At 42.6% G+C, this 26071-nt stretch overlaps 1 protein-coding gene across 5 annotated transcripts in view; it reads right to left on the bottom strand.

The window, feature by feature from the left end:
• Positions 1–26071, bottom strand: part of FAT3 (FAT atypical cadherin 3) — a 559302-nt gene that overhangs the window by 171205 nt on the left and 362026 nt on the right. The gene's annotated exons all lie outside the window — the stretch shown is intronic.

Genomic DNA, 26071 nt, shown 5'->3' with positions numbered 1-26071 from the left:
TAGTACTGCATTTAACAGTTGCCAAGTCTCATTTCAGAAGTAGCTGCATTCTAATAGTGGATGATGCAACCTTGTGTGTTGTTCTGTTATGGACTCGCAGACATTTAAATTAAACTTTGAAAGTTTTATGTAAAAAAAATGTAAAAAAAATCTGCAAAATAAAAAGACTTCTTACTAACAGACAAATTACAGGTAGAAAAGACCTATTAGGTCATTAGTCCATTCCCAGGAGAGGCCAGAATTATTACCTCTAACTCCAGTTACCTCTCGTTGTCTGTGTCCTAACTGATGCAGAGTTGTACCACCACACTTGGGAGACTATTCCAAAACCTACAGCATCCAATCCTCAGGAAGTTTTCCCTGATATTAAGCTTATTCACTTTCTCAGTTGTATCCCATCACTTTTAAATTAATATTAGTTGAGAGGAATGACGGAAAATCCCTAAACATAATCTACACTGTTCTGGATCTTCATACTAACTGGTGGTCAATTTTACTAGTTAATTTCAGAATCAGCCTGGGGCTGGTAGTGGACAGGACCCAAAATCCCTTCAGATGCGGCTTTTGGAGAAATTTTTATCTTCATGATTTATTCTTTTTTTCTCCTTTAAAGTTCAGTTATCAGTCTTGAAAACCCAGCCTGGGAAATGAAAACCAAATTGTGTCTTTTTTGGCTCACCTATTGTGACCAGCACAAAGATTCTGCATTCGGAACTCCAATAACAATTCTGTTGATGCCAGGATAAAAGCCCGTTAGTTTTTTTTTTCCATAGGTGCTTTGGGTCAGTTCTCACCTCAAGTAGCGAAACCGTATTTTTCCATCAAAGTAAGTTGATTTGGCTCTGAATACATTTAAGGACTGATTCGCTGTTGCCCTGAACTGTGTGTAGTCATTTTATTTTAATTTTTATCTGAACAGCCCAGATATGGTAAGATGTATGGGCTGCTAGTAATACACAGCGAGAGGCTAGAGGCAAGCAAGCATTCCCCTGCTGAACCAAGTGCATGTTGTCCAGTGAACCAGATGTATTGCAATCTGCTCAGTGGAGAAATATATCAGATGTGAAATTCTAGCCCTTTGAAGTCAGTGGAATTTTTCCCGTTGACTTTAATGGGGCTAGGATTTCATCCCTAGTGCTTAATAACTTTCCTTGAGCCCACATATTGCCTTTGCCTAACCTTGGGCTCCATGCTGCACAGTATACAATATAAGAACCTGCAAGATCCAGGCCTTTGCCTAAAGGAAGGGGTACAAAAGATGTACGCAACTGTCTGGATACAGCAATAAATATTGGAGCAGGTAAGGAAAAACATAACATTTTTACCCTAAGAAAAATGTGTCCCCTTTTTGTTGAAGAAAATTAGCTATTTCTTATATACAATATCAGTGATTTGTGTTTAAAATCAGCCATTCCTGCTGGCTCATTCTTCCCCCATATAGGCACCATCTTACAAACAGTTATGCGTGTGAGTGACTTTTAGCATGTGTGCAGTCTCATACTACTTACAGACAGAAACATGTAGAATCAGGGTTGTGGGGTTTGTTTGTTTGTTTTGGGGGTTTATCTAATACAGGCAATACTGTCCTAAAGCCTTAAAATTCCAAGTGTCTTTGAAGAGATTTCATGTCCTGAAGGAATTATCACTGAGTTCCCATAAAAAAGGTTCAGGAGATGATGACTATATATACTCTACAGTGCACAGAGCTCAAGAACGGCATCTTTATAAACCTGAAAAATAAAAAAAGAACGACACTCCTTTCCAGCAGGAGATGTGGAATTTTAAGAGGACAGATCCGTAAATCTTTTGATTTTTCTTAATCCCATTATTCTTGCGCACCATACTTCTATAGTGTTTTTTTTTATTATTATTTTTGCAAGGATCAGTGAGACTTAGGTAGTGCATAGGTACTGTACTAGCCCTCTGGAGACAGGTGAAATAAACCCATAGTGATGAAAATACCCATTTAATCCCTGCCCACTGATGCCAAATGGAGCAGGATCAAGTCCTTCCTGTCTATAGTTATACTGGTTCACTTCCATGCAATCGAGGTATTTAAATTCTCAGTAGGTATCTGTCTTTGTCTGACTTCACTAAATCAGGACTTTTTAAATATGGAGCAAATAATTCCATTTTGGGACATTAGCAACTTGATAAAGTGCTCAAGCATCAAACCTATAATTTATGGAGTCACTATAACCCCTTGATGGAATTAGACAGTCTCATCATCTACCTGTTATTCTATAGTATACCAATAGGAGAAACTGGTGACACATGAGAGACTAGAGGGAGGATGGATAGAGAGAAAGATCAGCCAAAGTGAATGATAATTGGATTCCAAAAGTCACAAAACATGGCTGAAGTATAAGGAGTATCATTCCATGTAAACGTCTCCCTATTGTGAAATGAAAGTTAAGAGCAGAGCCAGTCATTTACATGTAGCATTGATCTATAGGAGGATATCTGAGGGCCCCGGTGAGCAGCATCCCCATTAACTTTTTAGTACTAGGGTTTAGTGCTATTGGTAAAATGAGTGGATCTTATAACGATGAGCAGGAATGTCCGACTGAGACAACTTCATAATGCTATTAGCCTTTTGAAAGACTGTCCTCTAGCAAATGTGATCTCAGGGACAATAAAACACTGCATGAGACAGCGTGCCTAATTTGATAATGTGGGACTGACTCAAGGGAGAAGAATCAGAATTTACCTTGACTCATTTTATGGGCATCCAATTAGTTCTTAACAGGATGGAGAGAGAGAATGGTCAGTGGCAGAATTAATTGTTCTGAAACAATTTTGTGGATTTTTTAGCATGATAGATTACAGAAGCCAACTTTCCAGCTGAGAATCTTCCTGACACAGGGCAAGTCTCTGATAGGACAACTGTGCCCCGGCCATGCCCTGGGCAGCAATCCCCATCGCTAGGTATTCGGGTCAGAGGCAGGAGGTGCTATGGCAAAGTTCTATTATCCTCCACTGGAACATGGGCCCATGAAGCACCCTATGTGAGCGAAGCAACAGAGCTTCCTAGCAGCAGCTCTAAATGGTGTCAGGGCTGGGGCTGGCCTTCAGAATCAAGGAGCAGTAACTGGCTCCCTGTTCCCTCATCCCACCTGCTGTGGCAAGTAGAGCTCTGGCACAAGAGCATCATAAAACACACTGGCAAATCTTTGTGTCTGCAAAGCTATTACTTGAGTGTGTAAAATCAGAGGCCAACGTGATACCCTCTTTCAAAAAGAGGCCTTAATCCATTGATTATTGACCTGATAGAATATTTAAATCTCATTAAGAAACTATTGAATAAAAATCCAGAGTGAGTTTAAGTGATCTGCAGCAAGGGAGATCAAGGTCAGATATTAGGGGGAAAAAATTAAATTTCTAACTATATGGATAGTTAAGCAGTGGAATAGGTTACCAAGGGAGGTTGTGGAATCTCTCTCATTGGAGGGATTTAAGAACTGGCTGGACAAACACCTGGTCTAAATATACTTGGTCCTGTGTCAGCATGGGGGAATGGGCAGACTTGGTGACATCTTGAGGTCCCTTCCAGCTCTACATTTCTATCATTTTATGAATATTCATATTTCACTGCTCATGCATGGTGAGTTCCTGTGCTAAAAATCCTTGGGAAACAGTGCTGAAATCTGCATTTTAAATCAGCCATTTAAACATCCCAAGGCAAGCCTATATTCTGGAAAGTCTAAAAGCAGAGATAAGCCCAAATGACAAAGTTTGGATGTAGACTTGTGATATTGCCAAGATTAAAGAATTAAGATACAGTGTTACAGTTGCCATCTCCACAACTACATGTGTTTAAACCACTCCCTTCGGAAACAAACACAAATCATTTTGGTTACAAAGCTCAAAGAAACTTGTCTTTTTTAGTCCTTTCTTCTCACCCCACCCCTCAGAAACAGACCTTTCACTTGATACTTTCACACAAAGTTAGATTGTACAGGAAATGGATGCCTGGGGATAAGAAATTAAAGCAAATTTGATTTTATTATTTTTTAAATTTCAGTCCCTTGCTCAGACTTGGCATCTCAGCCTGGAGTGAATTTGTATAGTCAAGTTATATCAAGAGGCTTATAACAGAAATGCTGAAAGATCCTTAACTATCTCAAGACTGGGTAAATGCCACTGGCGTATGCAGAGAAGACACACCATGGCTTGGCTTTGGATATTGCATTTAATTCCACGAAGAAAAGGTTACACTCAAAACTCCCAACACTGTGGGGAGTTTGTTGCTTGTGATTTGCCCACGATCAGAGGTGCAACAATGGGGCAAAGAGTCCGGGGGGCTGGGGCCAGACTCCTCCCCCCATCCCTTGACTGGCTCTGAACAGAAACACAGCAGCTGCCACCTCCCTTCCTGGCCATGCTGAAGAAAGCAACAAGGGGCAGCCTCGCAGCTAGGGGATCCTGCTTCCCCACCTAAGGGCGGAGCCCTGGCTGGAGTCCTAGTGCTGTAGGCTGGCATGGGAGGCCCCAGCACTTCCCTAAGCCCCCTATCCCAGGTGGGGCTGTAGCAGGGAGAGGGTGTCTGGAGCCTGGATTCCAGGGTTTTCCATGGGGATCCAGGGTGCTGGGAGCCTAGGGTGCTGGGAGCCTATGGTGCTGAGCCCTGTCCTGGCTCTGGGTTCAGCATGTCCCAGCATTTCCTTCTCTGGCAATAGCCCCACAAACTTGCCTGCATCTTGCTCTGCCCTCTGTGAGCCGTGAGCCAAGCCAAGCCAAGCCCTCAGGCCAGCGAGCCCCACACTGTCTTCTTCCCTAGGACAGGCACCCTACTGGAGAGGGGTCCTCTCCCTGGACACCCTCCTTTGGAAAAATTCTGATCACATCTCTGCCCAGGACAACAGGGTATTTGGAGTTGACGGTGATGGAGGAGAGAGCACTAACATCAGTTAATACTTTTAACCCTCCGGTTTTATATTTTAGGCTACTCTTTCATCCTGAAGAAGAGCAAATTAATCCTGAAGCTTTGAGTATCTCCCTCAACGAACAAATTTTATCAGGGAACTCATGCCATACTCCACTTTTTAATGCACCACAGAATAAAACACATCTCCCCTCAGCTAAAGAGTACACAATCCCAAAGATGCTTATTAGTGGGAATTATTATTTGTAGGTCGTTTTTGAAATGAATATAGCCAAGATTTTAAAAAATGGCTGCCAAGCACATACCACATTTTTACTTACTACATGTTTGTTTGTTTGTTGTTTGTTTCTTTAAAACTTGAAAATACCTGTTTTGGCAAAACAGGCTAGAAGCTCATTTACTCATATGATGGTTTTAAAATTATCTGAAAAAGATGGAGAAGGAAATAGAATCCATGGGAAAAATACATATGTTCAAGACTATGGAAGAAAGTATTAAAATGCTTATTGGTGTATTAATTAAAGATAAAATGCTGTTTCTGTAGAAAAGAAGACACTGTACTAGAACAAGGTTTTTAATGTTCACATCTTAGATTTTCCTGTATTATTTAAGGGAAATAAACTGATTAATTCTGTGATGATATTTTGCAAATAATTAGCTATGATAATACACCCCGTCAAATATTTTGTGTTCTAAATAAGAGGGTTGCTTTTTTTTGCCAAAACCTTCCATAAAACCCACTCCACAACTAATATTGTAGCATTTTCAACATCTCTAGAAAGATCATGAGAGATTTTCAACCAGCAATATTATGTTTCAAAAGGAAGAGACTCATCTACTTCTTGACAACTCAAAAGTCTTCTGGCTAGGAGAAAGAAATTATTTGTTTTTTTGAGGGTAGATTTCATAGCACTTGATGCTTTAGGGCTTCTGTACTTTTCTGTCTAAGTTATATCTCAGGAAAGGCCCCACTTTGGACTATGATTATGATCAAGCTAAAGATTTTTTTATCCATTCTGATGATGAATAACAATGTCAATGAATTAGATACCAAAGATGAATTAACCTACAAATTTGAACTTTTTTTTAATCTCTCAAGTCTCTAGTGTACCACTGTTTTAGAGATAATCCATTATGTCGGAAACTGCAAGGCAACAGGATTCTTATACCTTAGGGTAATAAGTTTAGAGAGAAAAAATATTTGTGTCTAGTATATTTATTAAACTGTGATTCCCAACATGATTAGAGGTCTTCTTATACCCAAGATTCTAGTAAATACTTTAATTGTGTCATGTTACAAATTATGCTCACTATCAGATTCTTGTCAGTGAAAGGTGCATTTCTTTGACATGATACATTATTTTTTTTAAATTAGGAGAGAAATAAATCCTGTAGGAGGCCAGGGTTTTTTGTGACATTCTACCCTTTCAGGTACGTCTTGTCTATCTCTACTTATCTAATAGAAAGTGGGCTGAGAGGCGGTAATTTTGTAAGATAAAAGAGCAGATAAGTAGGGAGAGGCTTAGCTGTGAAAGGGCTCACCTAACAATTGTGATGGAGAAGAGGGAGATTAAGAAAAGGGCTGTCATGTTTATAATGATGGGTCAGGAAGAGGATCCTAATAGCGCTATGGCATAGAACTGAGGAGAGGGAGGTGGGCATCAGAATGGATAGAAAGGAGGAGATTTCGGCAGACAGTCAAGATGGGAAATGACGAGGGCTTAGATGACAGTTTTGGCAACCAAAACAGAAACAAAAGACCAGATCTTAGGGAGGATCTTAGAAGAAGATCTGTGGGTACATGTGGCTCTACTGAGAGAGCAGGGTCAAAGATGACTCCATGTTATGGGCTTAAGTGACTAGGACGATGTTGGCAGCACTGATGGAGACAAGAGTGAAGGCAGACACTTGGGAGGAATGGCAATGATTTAGGTTTTTGCCATGGTAAGCTGAAGTATATGATGCAACATTCAGGAGGAGATAGCAGGGAGACAGTTAACATGCAGGACTGGATGGAGAGAGGAAGGTCAGTAGCAGAGAGGTACGTTTGTGAGCTATTGGAGAAGAGGCACTGGATCAAAGACAGAGTCCCATGGGACACCAAGAGGATGTGGGACAGAGAAAAAGTATCCTGCATGAAAAAAACTGTGGAAAAAAAGAGCAAAGAGTTTTGAGGGGACCCAGAAGAGGACAGAATTGCAAAAGCCAAGAGGAGATTTCAAGGGGGAGGATATGATCAGTGGAGTCAACAGCAGTCAAGGAGGCTCTGGCTGGAGGCAGAGGTTGAGATTGATCTATGCAGAGGTCACTTGAGGCTTTGGGGAGAGTTCTTTCACTAGAGTAGAAGGCAGAAAGCAGAAAGGATCAAGGATGGCACTGAAGGAGAGAAATGTGAGACAATAGTTGTCAATATCACATGCAGTGGGTTTAGAGGTGAGGTGGAGAAGGGAAGCATGTGGTACATGGAGAGGAAGGTGGTGTTTTTGTAGTCTCTGGGATGTCAATGTACCACTCTTTACAAGAGCTAAATTAACTTTTTAAAACAATCAAAATTATATCTATACACTAACAGCTCACACAGGAAGAAGTGTTCCCAAGTAAGAGTGAAGCCAAACTACTCACAGGGAAGACAGTGGTCTCCCATGCTGAACAGGAGGCGAAGAGGAGATGGGGAATGTAAGCAGTGGCCATATTTGCTAAGGGTAGCCTGTAGCCTCAGGGGATGTCTACACTTGCCATTTGAAGTGAAAAAAGTCCCCTTTTTGCCCAAAAACCATGGGAGCATCTATACTTGCCAATGACTTGCCCCGCGGGCCCCCCCCCCTCGATGAGAGGTATATAGCTCTTGCCGGTGATGCTTTTGTGGTGATGTGCAGGTGAAAATACGTTCTTCCTGTTTACACAGCTTTTAGCCTCCGGAGAATATCCCACAGTGCCCAGGTGACCACGCTAGCCAGCAGCTCTGCTGCTCTGTTGCCAGGTAAACAGACATTCTCCCCACTCCCTGTAAAGTCCCGGGAACTTTGAAACCCCCTTCCTGTTTTCTTGGCAAGTGCTCACTTATCTGACCAGGTGACAACGCCTGCTCCACGGAGCAAACGATCCCCTGCTTGGAGCAATGCAGAGCTACTGGAGCCGATCAGTGTTTGGGGGAGAGGAGGCTGTGCAGGGACCCAGGATGCCCCGCGATCACCCTCCACCCCATTCCCACAAGACCCATCGTCAAACTGGAGAGAGCTGAACTGTGGGACAGCTGTCCTAGAGCGCTGCTCTCATGGATGATGGAAGTGCTTCTAATGTAAACACTCTCTGACACCTGAGGAATTAAGTGAGTACACAAACCAGAGCTTTACTTTCACTGGTACCCTATCACTGGTGAAACTTACAGCACAAAAACTCTGCAAGTGTAGACATACCCTCACTCTCTCTAAGAACAAAGAGGGTGACCATTCTGAAAGAAGGAAATTCTTTGTGTGGTTCTCTGAAGGGAAACATCAGTGAGAACATTATCCTTCAGTAATTGATGAGGGAGAAACCTTCAGTTTTAAAGGATATTAAGGTGGGAAATGAAAATTAAACCTAAAAAAATCTTCACAAAAGATATCCATTCCACCAGATTATTCAAGATTCATCTCTCTACCAATTTGTGGATAGACTGAAAAGGCTTGAGCCAAAATCAGGAAAAGAAAAGGCTTGATGCTGAGTGCTACAATTCCTAAAGGACCTCTTTTAAAATTAATTTTAACTAATCAATAATTTTACTTGTAAATTCTCAGAAAATGGATTCTGTAATCAACAAGTAAGTGTTCTAATTTTCGGGAGAATACAGTGTATTTCTCATACATAACAAGGAAGCTGTGTCCCTGCTTTAAGTGCAAAACTCACCTCAACCTTAACTACGAAGCTGCAGTTGGAAACCTCCACAATGAGTGTATGTTCTGTATATGTATTACACACAGTCACAAATTAGGAATCCATGGAAGCTGTTAGTTACTGTAAATGATACAAAAACATGACACAGGACTAAAGCAGATATGCTTCAGATAACACAAAGATTCTGTACATCCAGATAGATTCAAATTATGTGAAAGATTCCCTGCCATTTCTGTAGAAGATTAAAACATTGGTACATTTATAAAAACAAGCGTGAAGATTTAGTAAACCAAGATGTCCTCCACAATGACTTTTTGTTTAGTAAAGCATGGAGCGTGGCAAGAGGCTCTGGAGGAGACATAGTAAGGGGATAAATCAAACCGGCGTGAGCCTCGTGGGTGGGCTCCAATCAATAAAATAGAATGACACATCTTCAGAACAGTACAACAAAGTAAAAACCTATGAACCCTGAACTAATCTCTGAGCTAATTCATCAAAAGGAAAGCTACAGCAGACAGAACTCCAGAATTATGACAGAGAATAAGATATAAATGAACTACAGAATTTGCCTACACAAACTTACTGCCAAGAAAAGGTTTAAAACAGGAAGAGGGATGGAAAATCATTATAGCATGTTCCTTTTTATTTCATCATGCATTTAACAAACTTCTAATAGCCTAATTTTCATAAGAACACAATAATGTTGGGTGTTTTAACAACAAAACATCCATCCATTCTGTTTACGCTAAGGTAATGCCCATCATCTCCTAGCTCTCCAAACACAAGGGATGACATAGGACTTGTCCATGCTAGGATAAAAGGTATATTTTTAAAAATGTGTTAGTGAACGCATTTTAACGGACCCATTTTACAACCCTCTCATAGCCAGCTGGCCAAGATAAACCCAAGAGGGGAATCTAGGCTACAGCACAATCGACTAACATGTCTGTGAAATACAACTTGCTCTGTCTAGCTAAATCATGTTAACTGATATGGTTTAAAAAACACACCTTTTCTCCTACTGTGGACAAGCCCACATTCACTGACGAGAAGAGTGTGTGATCTCTCAAAATATATATCGGAAATAAAAATGGGAATGCTGCAGGTTCCTAACTCACACCATGGTAAATCAGGAATAATGGAGCTCAATGGAGTTAAAACTGGCCTAAGTAGACCAGTGTTAATCAGAAAATTAGGTCGCGTGAGAATATTACCATGACATAAAAATAAATGTGAGTTGTCCCTATCTACAGTGACTGCAATGCTATATTATTCAAATGTCAGTTAACCAAAAGGTCATGTTTTCACACTCTCTCATTTTCTAGTTAAAAGCTCAGTGAGATCAGAATCCAGCCCAAGATGATGAGCCCTTCTTGATATACATTTAGGAACCTCAGCTCCCAAGAGCTGCTCAACCCTTTACAGTTCATTTCTCCTCAGAATCTTGTTGCCTGGTAAAATTTGATCTTGTGGAAATGTCCTGCAGCTAATATTCCACTGGGGAAGTGAGATCCAGGGATCCCTTGATGCCAGTTGGCAGAGGGCACAGGGGGTGCATAAGGTTGTACAGGGATCCCCTGGGTCAGAGATATACATAATAGTTCATCAAAGGATGGTATGTGAGGGGGTCTAGGAGAGCCAGTAGCCCACTGGTCATCATAATCAATGCAAAATGTATGTATGGATATTGCAGGAGTTATGTATCTATGCTGAAAATTATGTTCTTAAGGTCTCGGAGTTAAAACAGGTCATCTGGAGATGACATACCTTGGAGATACTTAGTTCAGGCAGGACGTAACAGACACTTATCTCCCTGTCTGCTCATTTGTGCATTGCATGCCTCACAACATACACCTATTTGCATATTGAGTTACAGGCAAAAGAAGAAGTTGTGAAATCTACCAGAAAGGAAATCTACAAGATGAAACGCACAGCAGAGGGGTGTCCTGTTTCTGAATAAAGACAAAGGATTGTTCTGGTATACTCTGAGGTGCAAGAAAACACACTGAATCCTAACCTCAGAGGCAAACTGACAGAGTACTTGTCTCATCAAAGGAGGACCAGAGCCCAGCCTGACTGTAAATCGTTGCAAGGATTTTGGGTGAGCACTATTCTACGAGACATAAGAGCATCTTGTTAATTAAGGCTAAGCTCTAGAATGCATGTGATGATTTTGTTCTATATGTAACCATTTGTTTCCAATACTACACCTTGCTGCTGCTTGAATCTCCATGTTTTGTTAAATAAACTTGTAAGGAAAAAAATCCAAAGGGGACAAGGCCTAAATGAAGTAGTTGGTTAATACTTTAAAATTAAAAGCTAAGATCTGCAGTAGACATGAGTGAAACAAACATTTCCTCTGGGATGCCCCAATTCCAAAGAGTTTATAGAAATATCACACACAAGCATTTCTAGGGTTCACTGTCATTCTCATCTCAATAGTATTGTTTAGCTAATCTGAAATCGATTGTGGATCTCTCACTCCATCTCCTAGCAAATATACAGACAGTCTCTCCCTTGCTGTGGTAAAAATTATGGTCTCAGCGATGTCCACACACCTCTCACTGACAATGTGCATCTTGCACAGGAGCCTAACGGGATTTAAATAAAATAAAAATGGATGTTCGTTTTCAGCAATATTCATGTTGCTTTATATCTTAGCACAAAAACTTCTTTTTTTGCCTTAAAAAAACATTGTAAAATTTAGTCTTCCTGAGACTTTGGCCTCATCTACAGCCTTACTTCTCAAGTTACTGTCTCAAATATCACAGCATCTGGAAGCCACTGAAACGTGTGGTAATCAAGGAAAGAGAGAAAGAAATATCTGTAACAATGCCATGCATTCGCTATTTTGCAGCTTTACTTTCTTGTACAGACCTCTTGGATGAATCCTACTTGGTTAGCAGATGAAGTAGTAATATTTCCAGTCATGCATTTGATAACTCTGTGTTCTTAGGTCACATTAGTAAGAGATGATGCTGTAGCCCATGAGTCACTTATCATGACAGACCGATGTAATCACAGCCAGACGACTTTCACATTCTGCTGTGTCACATTTTATGCCTCAATACTCCTGAGAAGCAGTGTCCAATGTCATATGTAAATCTGGCTCTTGAGCAATGATTTTTAACCTCCAAAGCCAGTCCCTGTCTTTGGAAAGTTCGTTGGCAACTTCTGATAACAGGACTTTCAGAGAAATGGCATTTTTAAGTGTGTGCCACCATTTTGCTGCTATTCATTTTTAAGTGGTCTTCTGTAAAGATTCACATTTAATTCCTTGGGGTGTGCAAAGCAGGGGCAGAGGAGTAAACGCAGACTTCTAGGTGACCCTCAGCTGTTGTCTTTGATACAGAGGTAGAGCCCACAAAGAATGCAGATCTCAGCATCATTATTATTATTATTTGCATTACTGTACTGCCGAGGAGCCCCAGTCATGGACCAGAACCCATTGTGTTAGGTGCTGTACAAACACAGGACAAAAAGACAGTCCCTGCTCCAAAGCGCTTACTGTCTAAGCATAAGACAAGAGACCACGGATGGATACAGACGGAGCAACAGGACAGTACAAGAAAACAATGAGCCAGTATTGGTCAGCATAATAGGCTGTGACCTCAGCACACAAGGAATGCTGCAACTTCCTCTAAGTTGCCTGGGCAGCTTGGCCCACCCAGTGGCACTGCATGCTGGGAACTGTAGTCTCAATGAGCTGTACTGCCACATCATAAGTATCAGCATGTTGAAATCTGCTCCGTTATATAGAAATAAATCCCCCAGACCTGCAAAGTGATCCACAGGCAGGGAGATCCACTGGGGTCTGAGTGTGGCCCACCACCTCCCCAGGAATGAAACCATTGGTTGGGCAAAGTTTGGGACATCCTCATCAGTTTTATACGCCCCCACTCACAAATCAAATTTCAGGCCTGTTAAAGTTTATTTCTTTCCTGTTTTTAAGCATTTTTTGCAATGTTGTCACTATAATGTTGCTTTTATTACCTTTTTAATAGGGACTCTTAGACTTATTTTGCCACTCCAAATGATTTTTAGATCATTCTAGCAATAATCAAAGGCAGCCTACAACTTTTCTCTCTCCTTTCCTTGTGGCAAACACAGCAAAGCTATTCCAGAGAACTGTTAACTAAACAATTTTAAGTTCAAGCTATAAGTAGTAGTTTGCCTTCCTATATTACTAGTTTCTCTTGCATCATCTAATGGACTTCAGTTTTAAAAAGGGAAAGGCAGGTGCCCTCTTGGCAACACTTAAACCTCAGATAAAAAACGCTGAACCAAATACGTTGTCTAGTTTATACCCCAGTCGCTAGTACGTCACCAAGAAGGAATGCACAGTTTTCTTCGCCAAAAGTGGGCAAAGTTAAAGCTATATGAATAGATGTTTAAACAAATTAATAATTTAGGATTTAAAATAATCAATCTTCTGTATAGTACTAGCTACATCTCAGAAGCTAAGCAGGGTTTAGGTATGTCAGTACATGGATGGGAAGCTTCCACAGAAAACCAAGGATACTGCAGAAAGTAGTGTTGGTGAGATGAAATTCTTCCATAGGGCTCTGTACTAAACCAATGCCCTGGCATGGTATTAGCAGGATACTGTGTTATTTTAAGTGCTACATTTTGGGTGAGATGTCAAAAAGCAAGATCCTTACCCACTTGTGGTCATTTCCAATAATACTCTTCCCCAATTTGATATTCAGGACAAATTTTAAATTGGATAACAACATATCCAAATATCAAAATTCCCCTTGCAGTTTCAATTTTTCATTATGGATGGAAACTAACTTTTCAGAAGGATGTACTTCTGACTGCATTTGCGGGTGGGGAGGGGGAATTATGTTTCCCTCTGATTACTGCACATAAATAGAAAAGGAGGACTTGTGGCACCTTAGAGACTAACCAATTTATTTGAGCATAAGCTTTCGTGAGCTACAGCTACAATAAATTGGTTAGTCTCTAAGGTGCCACAAGTCCTCCTTTTCTTTTTGTGAATACAGACTAACACGGCTGTTACTCTGAAACCTGCACATAAATACATGCTACATAACAAAAAGAAAAGGAGTACTTTTGCGGATACAGACTAACACGGCTGCTACTCTGAATGGTACATAACACAGATTATATAGTGCTCTTTGCTACTGTACTCACAGTAAATGGTTTCACTGGAGCCCTGATATTTTGGCACTTACATCAGATCTGCCCATTTATCTTCATTACAGTCTCTTGTACTGTTACTGACCTCCTTCTCAGAACTATACTAAAGCAGCATGGCAGCAAGATTGATGAGGCCGGTATTTACTGATTTGCTACAAAAGCAAGGCATTTCTGAGTACTGCTACAACATTCTGATTGAACAAAGTTGGTTAAAAATAAGCAGGGAGTCAGCGAAGGCACTCTCTTCCCCTTATTAATAATGATCCTTGAGCTGAAATTTCAAGGGCCAAACCTGTCACAACTGCTTCTTAAAAACCATTAAGTTATAGTTAAACTTTTAAGATAGTTTACATTTCACCCACACTTATCTACAATGGCTATTAGCAGCTATTTTTTGTTCTTTATGGAGACTCTACTGAATCTACCCTTTGATCAATCATTTAGTTAAAAAAGTACTACAGAATAAGGTAAGAAACTACAGAGTCCTTGTCAAGAATTTAAACATGGAAAGCCTACGAGTAAATTTTCAAAAGTGCCTAAGGGTATGTCCACGCTGCAAAGAAAAACCCACAGTGCTGTGTCTCAGAGTCTGGGTCAACTGACTCAGGCTTGAAGGGCTCGGGCAGTGGGGCTAAAAGCAGTAGCGTACGTATTCCTGCTCAGGCTGGGTCCTGGGCTCTGAAACCTGGCAAGGGGGAAGGGTCTTGGGACTTGAGCTCTACTCCAAACAGGAAGATCTACGCTGCTATTTTTAGCCCCACCAGCTCAAGCCCTGTGAGTCCGAATCAGTTGATCCCAGCTATGAGACTTGGTGTCATGGGTTTTTCTTTGCAATGTAGATGCCCTAAGTGTTTCAAAGCCTATGTCCCATTTTCAAAATTGACGAAGGTACTTCGGCACTTTTGAAAGTGTACCCTATACTACCAGTGAGGTAAAAGGAGGAAGCAACATTTTACTCCAGCTTTTATGAACCTTCAAATCACGCAGTTCTCAGGTTTTGGAGCCTCTGTTGAGAATTGTACACTAAAACCAGAATCTTCTCTATACAAAAGGCTAATCCCCTTGTTAAACAGAGGGTTTGCAGTGCAAGAGGGTCCTAGCCAACGAAACTCATCAAAAGCATGTACATCTTACAGATGCCTGCCCAGGATGGCTTGAACCAACATTTGCAACAGCTCATTTTAAAACCCCTGAAATTGAGAACGTATACTCAGATCTATTTTACAGAATGAATGTGCAAGTCAATGAGCTGTCACTTGGATTAAATGTTTCACTCCCATCAAACTGCAGATGTACACAGCAGAGCAGGACGGGAATTATTGATATTCCTGGTGTCTCAGAGTAAGCTGACAAAGAACAAGGTTGTAGATCCTTCATGAAATGGTTTACTTTCAGCCTCCATATCTCACTCCAGTTGCTGTTTGCATAAGATCAGGCAACTAATTTACTATATGCAAAAGCTGTAAAATATAACAGTAGGAAGCTCCCAACAAGAAACTCCCTGCAAAAGGCAGACCTAAACTTTTGACTCTCTTCCCAGAGCTAACATTCCAATAACGCTGCCCACTGTTAGCTTTTATGTCTTTGGTGAGTAAGAACTATGCAAGAGAAAAATGAGGGACAAGACTCCAAAAACCAAGAAACATTAGAAAACGAAAGAGACACAAATCTGGGACAGAGACTGGATGAAGACAGGAGGAAGCAGCTGAGAGAGATTTAATAAAAATGCTGCAATGTCCAGTTATTACGGGGGAATAAAGGAAGATTCCCTGCAAATGGTAATCACATCTCATTTTGAAATGGGTATTTATTTTAATTCACTTGCTTAGCAAGCAGATAACTACCACAATTTCATTCTTTTTATCTGATTGACAATTAAAGCATGGATCCATTTAAGATATTTCGCAGAATAATCTGAGAAAACTGCATTGGGGTTGTTGTATGTTAGAAAATAATGTAGCAAGTTGATCATTTTCCCCCAATTTAAACCATCCCTTTAGCAAGTATACAGGAAAGCGAGAAACCATGCAGTATCTGATCCACTGAGACCAAATTACACCTGCCACAAAAAAAAAATGCTACTAGACAGTAATCATGTAACTATGCCCTAAATCCTAGAATTATTAAATGATTTTAGAAACGTCAAAGAAATCAAACCTTTTTTAAAAAACGGGATAACATACTTTTCAGGGAAGGTTTAAAAGGCACCTTTTTCAAAGAAATAAACAAACGTACCTCTCTCAAACAAAACCAACCCAAATAATTTGAATCTTTCAGCCAGGAAGCAAGATAAGAATTTAGGAAGAGTAAAGTCTATCACCTAAGTAGGTTCTGAAAGTTAATGTCTTCCTTTGTATGTATTCTTTAACTTGTGCAGAATCCTTTAACTGCAGCCATAGGTGTTTGTTTTAAAAAGACAGACACTGGAAAACAGATAACTACAAAAAGGCATACTCTATGACACGAAGGCACTCAATGTGGGTTCAGGAGATCTGAGTTCAATACCTGATGCTACCACAGACTCCCTGTGTGACTTGGGACAAGTCACTTTGTCTTTGTGCTTCAGCTCCCCATCTGTAAAATGGGGATCACGATAAAGAGGAAGTTACTCACCTTGTACAGTAACAATGGTTCTTCGAGATGTGTGTCCCCCTATGGGTGCTCCACTGTAGGTGTATGTGTGCTCCTGCGCCTCTAATCGGAGATTTTTGGTATCAGTGTCCCGTTGAGCCCGTGCATGTGCCCTCTCTCCCTCGCGGTCTGCCTCGAGGCTATTTAGCACTGCACGGGCGGGCGAACCCCACTCCCCACTTCCTTCTCTACCGCAGAGCCCTATAGAGAACTCCGAAGTAGAGGGGAGGAAGGTGGGTTGTGGAGCACCCATAGGGACACACATCTCGAAGAACCATCATTACTGCACAAGGTGAGTAACTTCCTCTTCTTCTTCAAGTAGTGTCCCTATGGGTGCTCCAGTGTAGGTGACTCCCAAGCAGTACCCACCACTGGAGGCTTGGACTTCGGAGTGGAGTCTTTTACTACAGAGAGTACTGTGGAGTCGAAGATGGTGTGAGCGCCCAAATCTGTTGTGATTGCATAATGTTCTGCGAAAGAATGGGCAGAGGCCCAAGTGTTGAGATGGGGTATCCCTACAGAATGTGATTGATCTAAAAACTGACCTCGTGGAGTGTGTATGGACTCTGGACGGAAGCAAGTAGCATCCTTGATTAATGCAACTAGAGACCCATTTGGATAGTCTTTGAGCCGATATCACAGAGCTTTTGGATCTTTCTGTGGACAAAAGGAAGAGTTTACGGGATGTCCTTAAGTCCTCAGTCCTGACCAAGTAGAATGCTAATGTCCCTCTAATATCTAGCATATGTACAATTATCTCCCAGTTGTCCCAATGTGATTTTGGGAAAAAACAGGGAGACGGATCTGTTGATTCATATGGAAAGTGCAGAGAAAGTAGGGAGAAACTTGGGATATGGCCTTAGAGTTACTTTGTCTTTAAAAAAAAAAAAGGCCATGAATGATCGATGTGCCATCAGGGCCGTTATTTCTACTATGTGCCTAGCTGAGGTGACGCAATTAGTAATGATGTCTGCATGGACAGGTGTAAGAGAGAACAAGATGCCCTGGACTCGGAGGGAGGTCTAGTCAAAGCCCTGAAAACTGGGTTAACAGGCTGGTGTGGGTGGTGTCACATGCAGGAAGAGATTCCCAATGCCCTTAAAGAATCTACGAATTAGTGGGTGAGCAAACACCAAGTGGGAAGCTGATTTCACCGTGAGATGAACCTTAAGGAAGTGGAGTTTAAAATATAGTGCAAAATCAAAGGGAGGAAAAATGAGGTTGATTCTCTGTGTTTGAAATGACACAAATGGAGTCGTTTCCATTTTGTAGATAAGTATGTTGAGTGGTCAACTTTTGGTTGTGTTGCAACACATCTTTCAGCTTGTCAGAGCATTCTGCCTCTAAGCGTTGGAACTAAGAAGGAGCCAAGCCTGGAGGTGGAGGACCCTCAGGTTGGGGTGAAGGGTCAGCCCATTGTTCTGAGAGAGCGGGTGAGAGATGGGCTGAAGAGAAACAGGAGGGCATATTGCCATCTGTGTCAGATAAGGGATCCAGACTGGTCATGGTCAAGAGGGGCAATTAGAATAACTCTTGCTTTGTCTCGTTGAATTTTCAACAGAATCTTGGATAGAGTAGGAAACTGGGAAGACATATACAAGTGGGCCCTGTCCCATGGGAAGATGAGGGCAACTGCCAGTGAATGTTTCCCCAGGCCAGCCCTGGAGCAGTAACAAGGACCTTTCTTGTTCTATTAAGTAGCGAAGAGATCCATAGGCCGGGCTCCCCACAGGATGGATATATCTTGAAGCATCTCTGAATTCAGTACACACTCACTGTTGTGAGAAAATTGCAACTGTCGGCTGTGGCGTTCTATATCCCTGGTAGATAGACAGCTGAGATGAGCACATTGTAATGGAAGCATCAATTCCAAAGTTTGAGTGCTGCCTTGTAGAGGGAGGGAGATCTGGCAGCTCCTTGGTGGTTTATACAAAACACACAGGTCACATTAAGTCCGTCATAACCTTTGCGTGTTGTTTTTGATGAAAGGCAGAAAGTGTGCACAGACACTCCCGACAGCCCTTAGCCCCAAAAGAGTGATATGGAAGGTCATTTCTGTGGAAGGCCATTTGTCTTGAACCTTGTGGTTGTGTAGGTGAGCTCCCCAGTGCATTAGGGAGACATGTGTCCCAGGGTGGTGAATGTGGGTAGCGAGAGGAATGCTCTCGGTTGTACTGCATCAAGGTTGGTGCTGATAAAGTCCAGTCACTGTACTGGGGTTAGTATGCCACTACAATGAAGAGAACCTTGGAGAATACCCTGTGTGGAGCAGACTGTACTGAAAATGATCCTGCCCCAAAAGTAAGCAGTAGGAAATCTGCTGTACGATGGTTGTATTGAGATATGGAAGTAGGCACCCTGTAGGTTCAGGGCTAGAAATCAATCTCCTTGCTATAAAGCTGGTCCTAACTGCTGTGAAGTAGAGCAAGGTGACTTCTGAGTGGCGTGACAGGTGTATAGATGGCAGCTTATGCTGTAAGGTATCGTTGTTCAGGCCCTCGACCAGCTCATCAAAAGTGCTTATAAGAGGCAGTTTGAGAGGTCATGGACTGGGGTGCAGCTTGTTTCCACTTTTGAGCCATGGTCCTCTTACACTGTGGCTCATAACAGCACTGAGATGGTGGGTATTGAGAAGATTGTGATCTGTGGTGTGGTTGAGAGGTATATCTTCTTTTCTGTCCCACAGCTTAAATTCCTAAGGAGTGTAACATGGTCCGAGAATCCTTCGGGAAGTGGAGAGAAAATCTGTCTTCTCCGCAAAGCGTTTGGCCCTTCAAACTGGAAGTCTGTAGCTCTTTGAGCAATCTAGAGAGGTGTAGCACAAAAACAACACAACTTGCCTCAGTACCACTGTCATGGAGACTGAGAGGACAACTGTAACAGTTACATCCAGTGCTGTCTCTAGGACCAGTCTGGCTATTAACTGACCATCTCTAAGAATGGTCTGAATCTGTTCTTTTTGTGTTTCCAGTAATGTTCCAGAAACACAGTGGGTTTCCCATAACTAATAAAATTGTATTTGGCCATGTCAGTTTGGTAATTAATGACTCTACACAGTAATGTTGTCGATGAATAGGCCATCTTGCCAAGCCTGATTGTATGGAGTTGACTTGGCACCATGCTGCTTGCTTTGAGCATTAACCACATCCACTATGATGGAGTTGGGTTGTGGATGTTTAAAACAAAGTCTGCCTCTTTGGGTAGAGATGTAGGGCGTTTTTTTGTTTGTTTGTTTTTAAACACACAGTTGCTGGATGGTGTGATGGAGGCTGCAGTCTGCCAGATGACTTTGGTAGGATCTAGAATCACCTCATTAATTGGGAGGACAATTCTAGATGAGAAGGTGGTGTGCAGAATTTCCACCAACTTGTGATATGTATCTGCCACCTCCTGTAGGGAATCAGCAGCTCGTCTGCCACCCTCTTGGTAAGATCCAGAAAGTTCTTAAAATCTTCACCTAGTGATGAGGGGTGGGCAGCACAGCCTCATCTGTGACAGATGAGGAGAAGTGTGCTGGAGGGATAGCTTCCTCTTCAGGTTCTTTTTCCTGTTCTGAAAAAGCTTCCTTCTGCACTGACTCAGGTGCTCTAGACAGCCAGGCTGTAGCAAACCATCTGGTGGACTCTTCCTGACAGACACTGGGGATGGTCACAACGTGTGTGTACGTTGCCCAAGAATTACAATATGACCTTGGGGGGCTGAGATAGGAAAGCGGGCATGGGCGGTGGGCTTACCTCAGGGGGCCCGTACCGCGATTGTAGGTTGGCTTGATGGAATTGGGGAGGACCCTTGTAATGTGACGGTGGGCCACGATGAGGGCCAGGGAAATTATCTCCTCCTGGTCAGTGTCAGATTCTTCAGTGGGTAAGGGTGGTGCTGACTGGGGTATTGGCAGTACAGCCCGGTGCCAAGAGCGACTGTGGGTGCCGGGATGTGCTCGATACCGGGGTCCTGGTACCAAGTAATGGGGATTGTGGTTCTTCCCCAACCATCAGGTCTCCAGGGTACCAGAGCTCATGCAGTACCATGGGTTCATCTGGTACCACAGAGAAGTGTCTGTGGTACGTTGTCAGTACCGATAGTTGGGCAGAGCACTCCCTACATGAGAGTTTTGTTGTGCACAGTACAGAAAGTTTGTTGGTGTCACTATTTTAGAGATAACTGTCTCTATTTACGGTAACTGTCTCTCCCTGGGTACTGAGGCCACTGGTCTCCAGAGTACCAGAGCACATGTGTTACCATGGGCTCACGTGTTACCACAGAGGAGTGTTTGTAGCATGTTGTCAGTACTGATGGTTGGGAAGGTGCAGAACACTTCCTAGATGGGAGTTTTGTTGCACCTGGTACCAAAGGGTTTCTCTGTGCTGCTCTTTTAGAGACGGTATGGTAATTGTCCCCTCTCCTTAGGGGGCGGTACCATTGCCTGAGAGCCTGACTGAGGAAGCCCCTGGGTATGGAGGAGATGGTGCAACAGCAGAGCTCACAGCAGGGGCCCCTTAGCGGTGCCATGCTTCAGAGCTGCTGGGTTCCTACTGAGGTGGCCGCTCTGGGGAGCCCCGCTGGCTGGCCAGCTACTGGGAGTGCACCTGTTGGGATCGGTGCTGAGATGGCCGCACTGGGGAACCCCTCTGGCTGGCCAGTTGCTTGGAGGAGCTCTTTTTATGAGCCTCCCCCCACCCCTTCTCTTCTTCTCTCTCTTCTTCTTCTCCTCTTCACGACTCGACCCCTTTTGAAGTCAAGGCTCCGGGGTCAGCACCCACCGGAGTCCCCTGCAGACTGAAGTGTTTTCTCCATAGGGAGGAGTTTTAACTTCAGCTCCCAGCTCCTGCGGCAGGTAAAGCACCTCTGCCAGGCTCTCCCAGGCACAGTGAGTGTCTGGCCATTACAGGGACTGACTCCTGGCAGGAGAGGCACCGCTTGGAGCAGAGAGAGCCAGGCAAGGGGTTGTCATCCTCTAGCAGGGAAGAATGCAGAAGAACCTCATCTTCACTCTTTTTTTTTTTTTTTCAACTGAAAATAAAAAAATAAGTCTACAGATGCCAGGGGAAGGGGGGACACGACTGCCCCCAGGAAACTGAACTTCTTTTCCTTTCTCTCTCTCTCTCCTTCTCCTTTTTTTTTTTTTAACCCAAAGGAATAAAATAAAACAAAAAAACACTAGCCTAACTACTTTTAAGGAGAACAAAGGTAACAAAACAAACACTACTTATGCTAATTTTCACAGATAAGGAAAGGTTTCAGGGTAGCAGTCCTGTTAGCCTGTGTCAGGGGACACTATCACAGGGCCTAATCACATCAGCCACAATATCAGAGGCTCGTTCACCTGCACATCTACCAATGTGATAGATGCCATCATGTGCCAGCAATGCCCCTCTGCCATGTACATTGGCCAAACTGGACAGTCTCTACGTAAAAGAATAAATGGACACAAATCAGACGTCAAGAATTATAATGTTCAAAAACCAGTCGGAGAACGCTTCAATCTCTTTGGTCACTCGATTCCAGACCTAAAAGTGGCAATTCTTCAACAAAAAAACTTCAAAAACAGACTCCCATGAGAGACTGCTGAATTGGAATTAATTTGCAAACTGGATACAATTACCTTAGGCTTGAATAAAGACTGGGAGTGGATGGGTCATTACACAAAGTAAAACTATTTCCCCATGTTTATCTCCTCCCCTCCCCCTTCCTCAGAGGTTCTTACCAACTGCTGGAAATGGCCCACCTTGATTATCACTACAAAAGGTTGTTTTTTCCCTCCTGCTGGTAATAGCTCATCTTAAGTGATCCCTCTCCTTACAATGTGTACGGTAACACCCATTGTTTCATGTTCTCTGCGTATATAAAATCTCCCCACTGTATTTTCCACTGAATGCATCCGATGAAGTGAGCTGTAGCTCACAAAAGCTTATGCTCAAATAAATTTGTTAGTCTCTAAGGTGCCACAAGTCCTCCTTTTCTTTTTACAGATAAGGAAGGGACAACTGCTCATTCCGCCTGAGGCCAAAGGTGGTAGAGAAGGAAATGAGCCCGCGGTGGGGGGAAGGGAGTTCGCCCCTGCAGTGCTAAATAATCTCGAGGCAGACCAGGAGGGAGGGAGGGCACATGCGTGGGCTCAAAGGGACACTGCTACCAAAAATCTCCAATTAGAGGCATAGGGGCACACAAACACATACAGTGGAGCACCCATAGGGACACAACTCGAAGAAGAACAGTCCCCTATCCTACAACGTATTGTGAAGTAATCAATTCATTAAATATTGTGAGGCACACAACTATGGTTTGAATCAGGGGACATATAAATACCTAGATTAGCAGAAGGATGGTTTACATTGGGCAGCTGTGGCAGCGTGGAATAAGCATGGGTATTGGAATCAGAAGACCAGAGTCTGCCACTAATTTACTCAGTGACCCTGGGCAATTTACTTGACCACTTTGTGCCCTGTTTGCTCTGCCTGTAAAGCACCAGTGTGAAGTGCTTGGAGAGCTATGAATGAAAATGTGCTATTAACACTGCAAAGTATTATAACCATTAGCCCCCACAATCTCATCTTGCCTTGTTTTGTTAACTGCTATTGTGAATGGGGTGGACACAGACCAATGGAATTTGCTCTGTAGGTACTTTGTTGTCTGGGAACAATGCCTCAATCAAATTCAAGTTGAGAAAAGGGCATGACTATTTAAAAAATAATTAAAAGGCGTTCTAACCAGGAAAGGTCCATCAATGCCTCATACATGCACCATGCAAGCGGAAACAGAGGTTGCTGGGTCAAGCTCTAATAAGATCCTTTCAGAGGGAGCCAGTTTTACTCTTTTTTATGCCAGACAGACTCTATTGGCAAGAGGGTATGAAACAAAACCGGAAGGGTAATAATTGTACTGTTGGGAGACCATGGTAATCTTGGCAATTAAGGACTCCCTAGGAGGTTAATTAAAGACATTGAGAGTCAAACATTTTACAAAATGTTTCAAGTATGTCATAAAAACGTGCCCACCTTAAACAGCTCAGTTCTCAACCATCAACAGCCTATTTGTTTTTGCCATGCTCAACTTGCCTCTAAGTATGCTGTAAAGATGGCAAATGTTAACTTTTCATTAGCAAATGAAAAGACTGACTAGGTCATCTAGTTCATCTCGCTGCAATGCACAATTCTATTCCCTGCAGTAAGTTTTTGCCCAGTTGGCCCAGTTTAGTTTTAAAAGTCTCAAGCAACAGGGCTCCTTCCACTCTCTTCAAGAGGCTATTCCAGACCTTGCTGTTCGCATTTCTAGATTGCCTACACTTTTCTGTGCTCAGTTCCATCCTATTAATCCCAATTCTAAACCTCCTGTATCAGCCTAAACACTTCATCTCATTCCTTTACATATGCACCTTTCAAAAACTTGTAGACCAATCAATATCTTTCAAACTGTACAAAAATCTGAGGAAAGCATCTAGCGTAGCGGGCTACAGCCTGAGTTTTATAAATAATACAAGAGAGATCCCCCCTGCTTCCACCATTAAAGATGTATAATGCTTCCCTTTTTAAGGGATGAGAATCCTTTGGAAAATTGGCATCTGGTGTGATTCATTCAGATCCCCTGAGAAAACACAGACGCAGAGAAGACTTACAGTCCAGACCAAATTTGTCCAATAAATGATATTACCTCACCCACCTTGTCTAAGACCCAAGTTTCTCAATATATATACACTTCAAAATCTATGCCAAATTCACTTCAGCTGGCTATCTTCCCTAGCAGTAAAAGCTGAAAAATCTCCAGTTATCGGAATAAAGAATTACTTAGCTAACTTTCCAACAGAAGAAATCTCTTAAAGGAGAAAAAAAAATCCCTTTATTCCTCCTCATTTATTTATAGCCTGGGATGTTTGGGATTGTACAGAAACATATAGAGGGGAAAAAATTAGCAGGTTAGGTAAGAAATTAACCCTCCTCTCGTTTTGTTTTGTACTAAGCCAAATGCTCAGGATTTTCCTCAAGCAGTACTAACCATGGGAAGGAATATCCGAAACCAGAGGTTACTGCATTATTCTGCCGAATAGTGATTGGAACAAAAATTCATTCTGATCCTGTAAGGGTGCTTAATATGTCCAGATATTCTTTAGCTCACACTGCTGTTTCTAAAAACATATTATATGGATGGCTGTGTCTATTGAATGATCTTTCACAGTGGCCCTGGTTTGCCACTTGCACCAATGTGAATCAGGAGTAATTTCAGTAAATTCAGGGGAGTTACATCACTGCAAATTAGAGTGAGATCAGAATCAAGCCTGGTATATGGAAAAGAATGGAAACATTTTATCACATGGTTTTTAGAGCCACGAGATAGAAATCACCTACTGGACCTCGCAATACACAGGTACGGTTTTGTGAGAGTTAGGCATATTACAGATAGTTATTCACATGAGAGGACACATACTATGGAGAGAGAGTTGAAATAAACCTTCCACTGCAAAGAGTAATTTCTTACTTGGAAACTGTAGTTGATAGGTTTAAATTTGAAATTTCAAAAATGATTCATCCTGATGATCTAGCCAAAGTGAGTAAAACTAGAGTTTACTTCCACTCACATTATAGGGTTTTGCATATAGATTCAAGATGCAATCTTAGGCCTCAATCCTTGAAAAACTTAGACATGTTTAATTGTACACTGGGAACAATCCCACATACAAGTGGTTTTCAAACTTTAGCAACCTGAGGACCCCTATTTTGATTTAAAATATTTCTGAGCCCCCCCATCCTCCCGGCTCAGCCCCAGGCCCTGCCCTTTCTCCACCCCTTCCCCCAAAGCCCCACCCTTGCCCCATCTCTTCTTGCTCCCTGCCCACTCCCTCCCCCCTCCCTCCCTCACTTTCACCAGGCTGGGTGCAGGAGGGGGTGCGGGCTCTGGGTGGGAGTTTGGCTGCAGGAGTGGGTAAGGGGTGCAAGCTCTTAGAGAGAGTTTGGGTGTGGAGTGCGGGCTTTGGGCTGAGGCAAGGGGTTGGGGTGCGGGAGGGGGTGAGGCCAATTCCTGGCCAATGGGAGCTGCAGAGTCGGCACTTGGGGCAGGAGCAGCGTGCGGAGACCTGTCCTCCCCTCACCCCATCAGGGGCTGCAGGAACGTGCCAGCCGCTTCCGGGAGCAGCTCAGGGCCAAGGTAGGCAGGGAGCCTGCCTTAGCCCTGCTGCACCACTGGACTTTTAGCGGCCTAAAATCTCCTGGTTTGGCTTCAGAAGCCTCCGGGAGATAGAGGGAGGGGGAGGAGTTGAGGGAGGGAGGGAGAAGAGTTGATCAGCAGGGACCCCCAGTGTTCCGCGGACCCCAGTTTGAGAAATGCTGCCATATACTTCAATAGCACTAATCACAGGGTGCAAAGTTATCGATGTGCAGAAGTCTTTGCAGAATCAGGTCCTTCCAAACTGCATTAGAAATTCATTAGAGGGACATAGACGACTGAAATATCACATGCTTCTCTGAAATATTTTAACTTATTGTTACAAAATAACAAAAAATTGCTATAACCAAAAGAGATTAGAGAAAA

This window comes from Lepidochelys kempii, chromosome 1 (assembly GCF_965140285.1).
Source record: "Lepidochelys kempii isolate rLepKem1 chromosome 1, rLepKem1.hap1, whole genome shotgun sequence".
Classification (NCBI taxonomy): domain Eukaryota; kingdom Metazoa; phylum Chordata; order Testudines; family Cheloniidae; genus Lepidochelys; species Lepidochelys kempii.
Note: the sequence above shows the minus strand (reverse complement) of the source record. Positions and strands in the feature narration are given on the sequence as shown.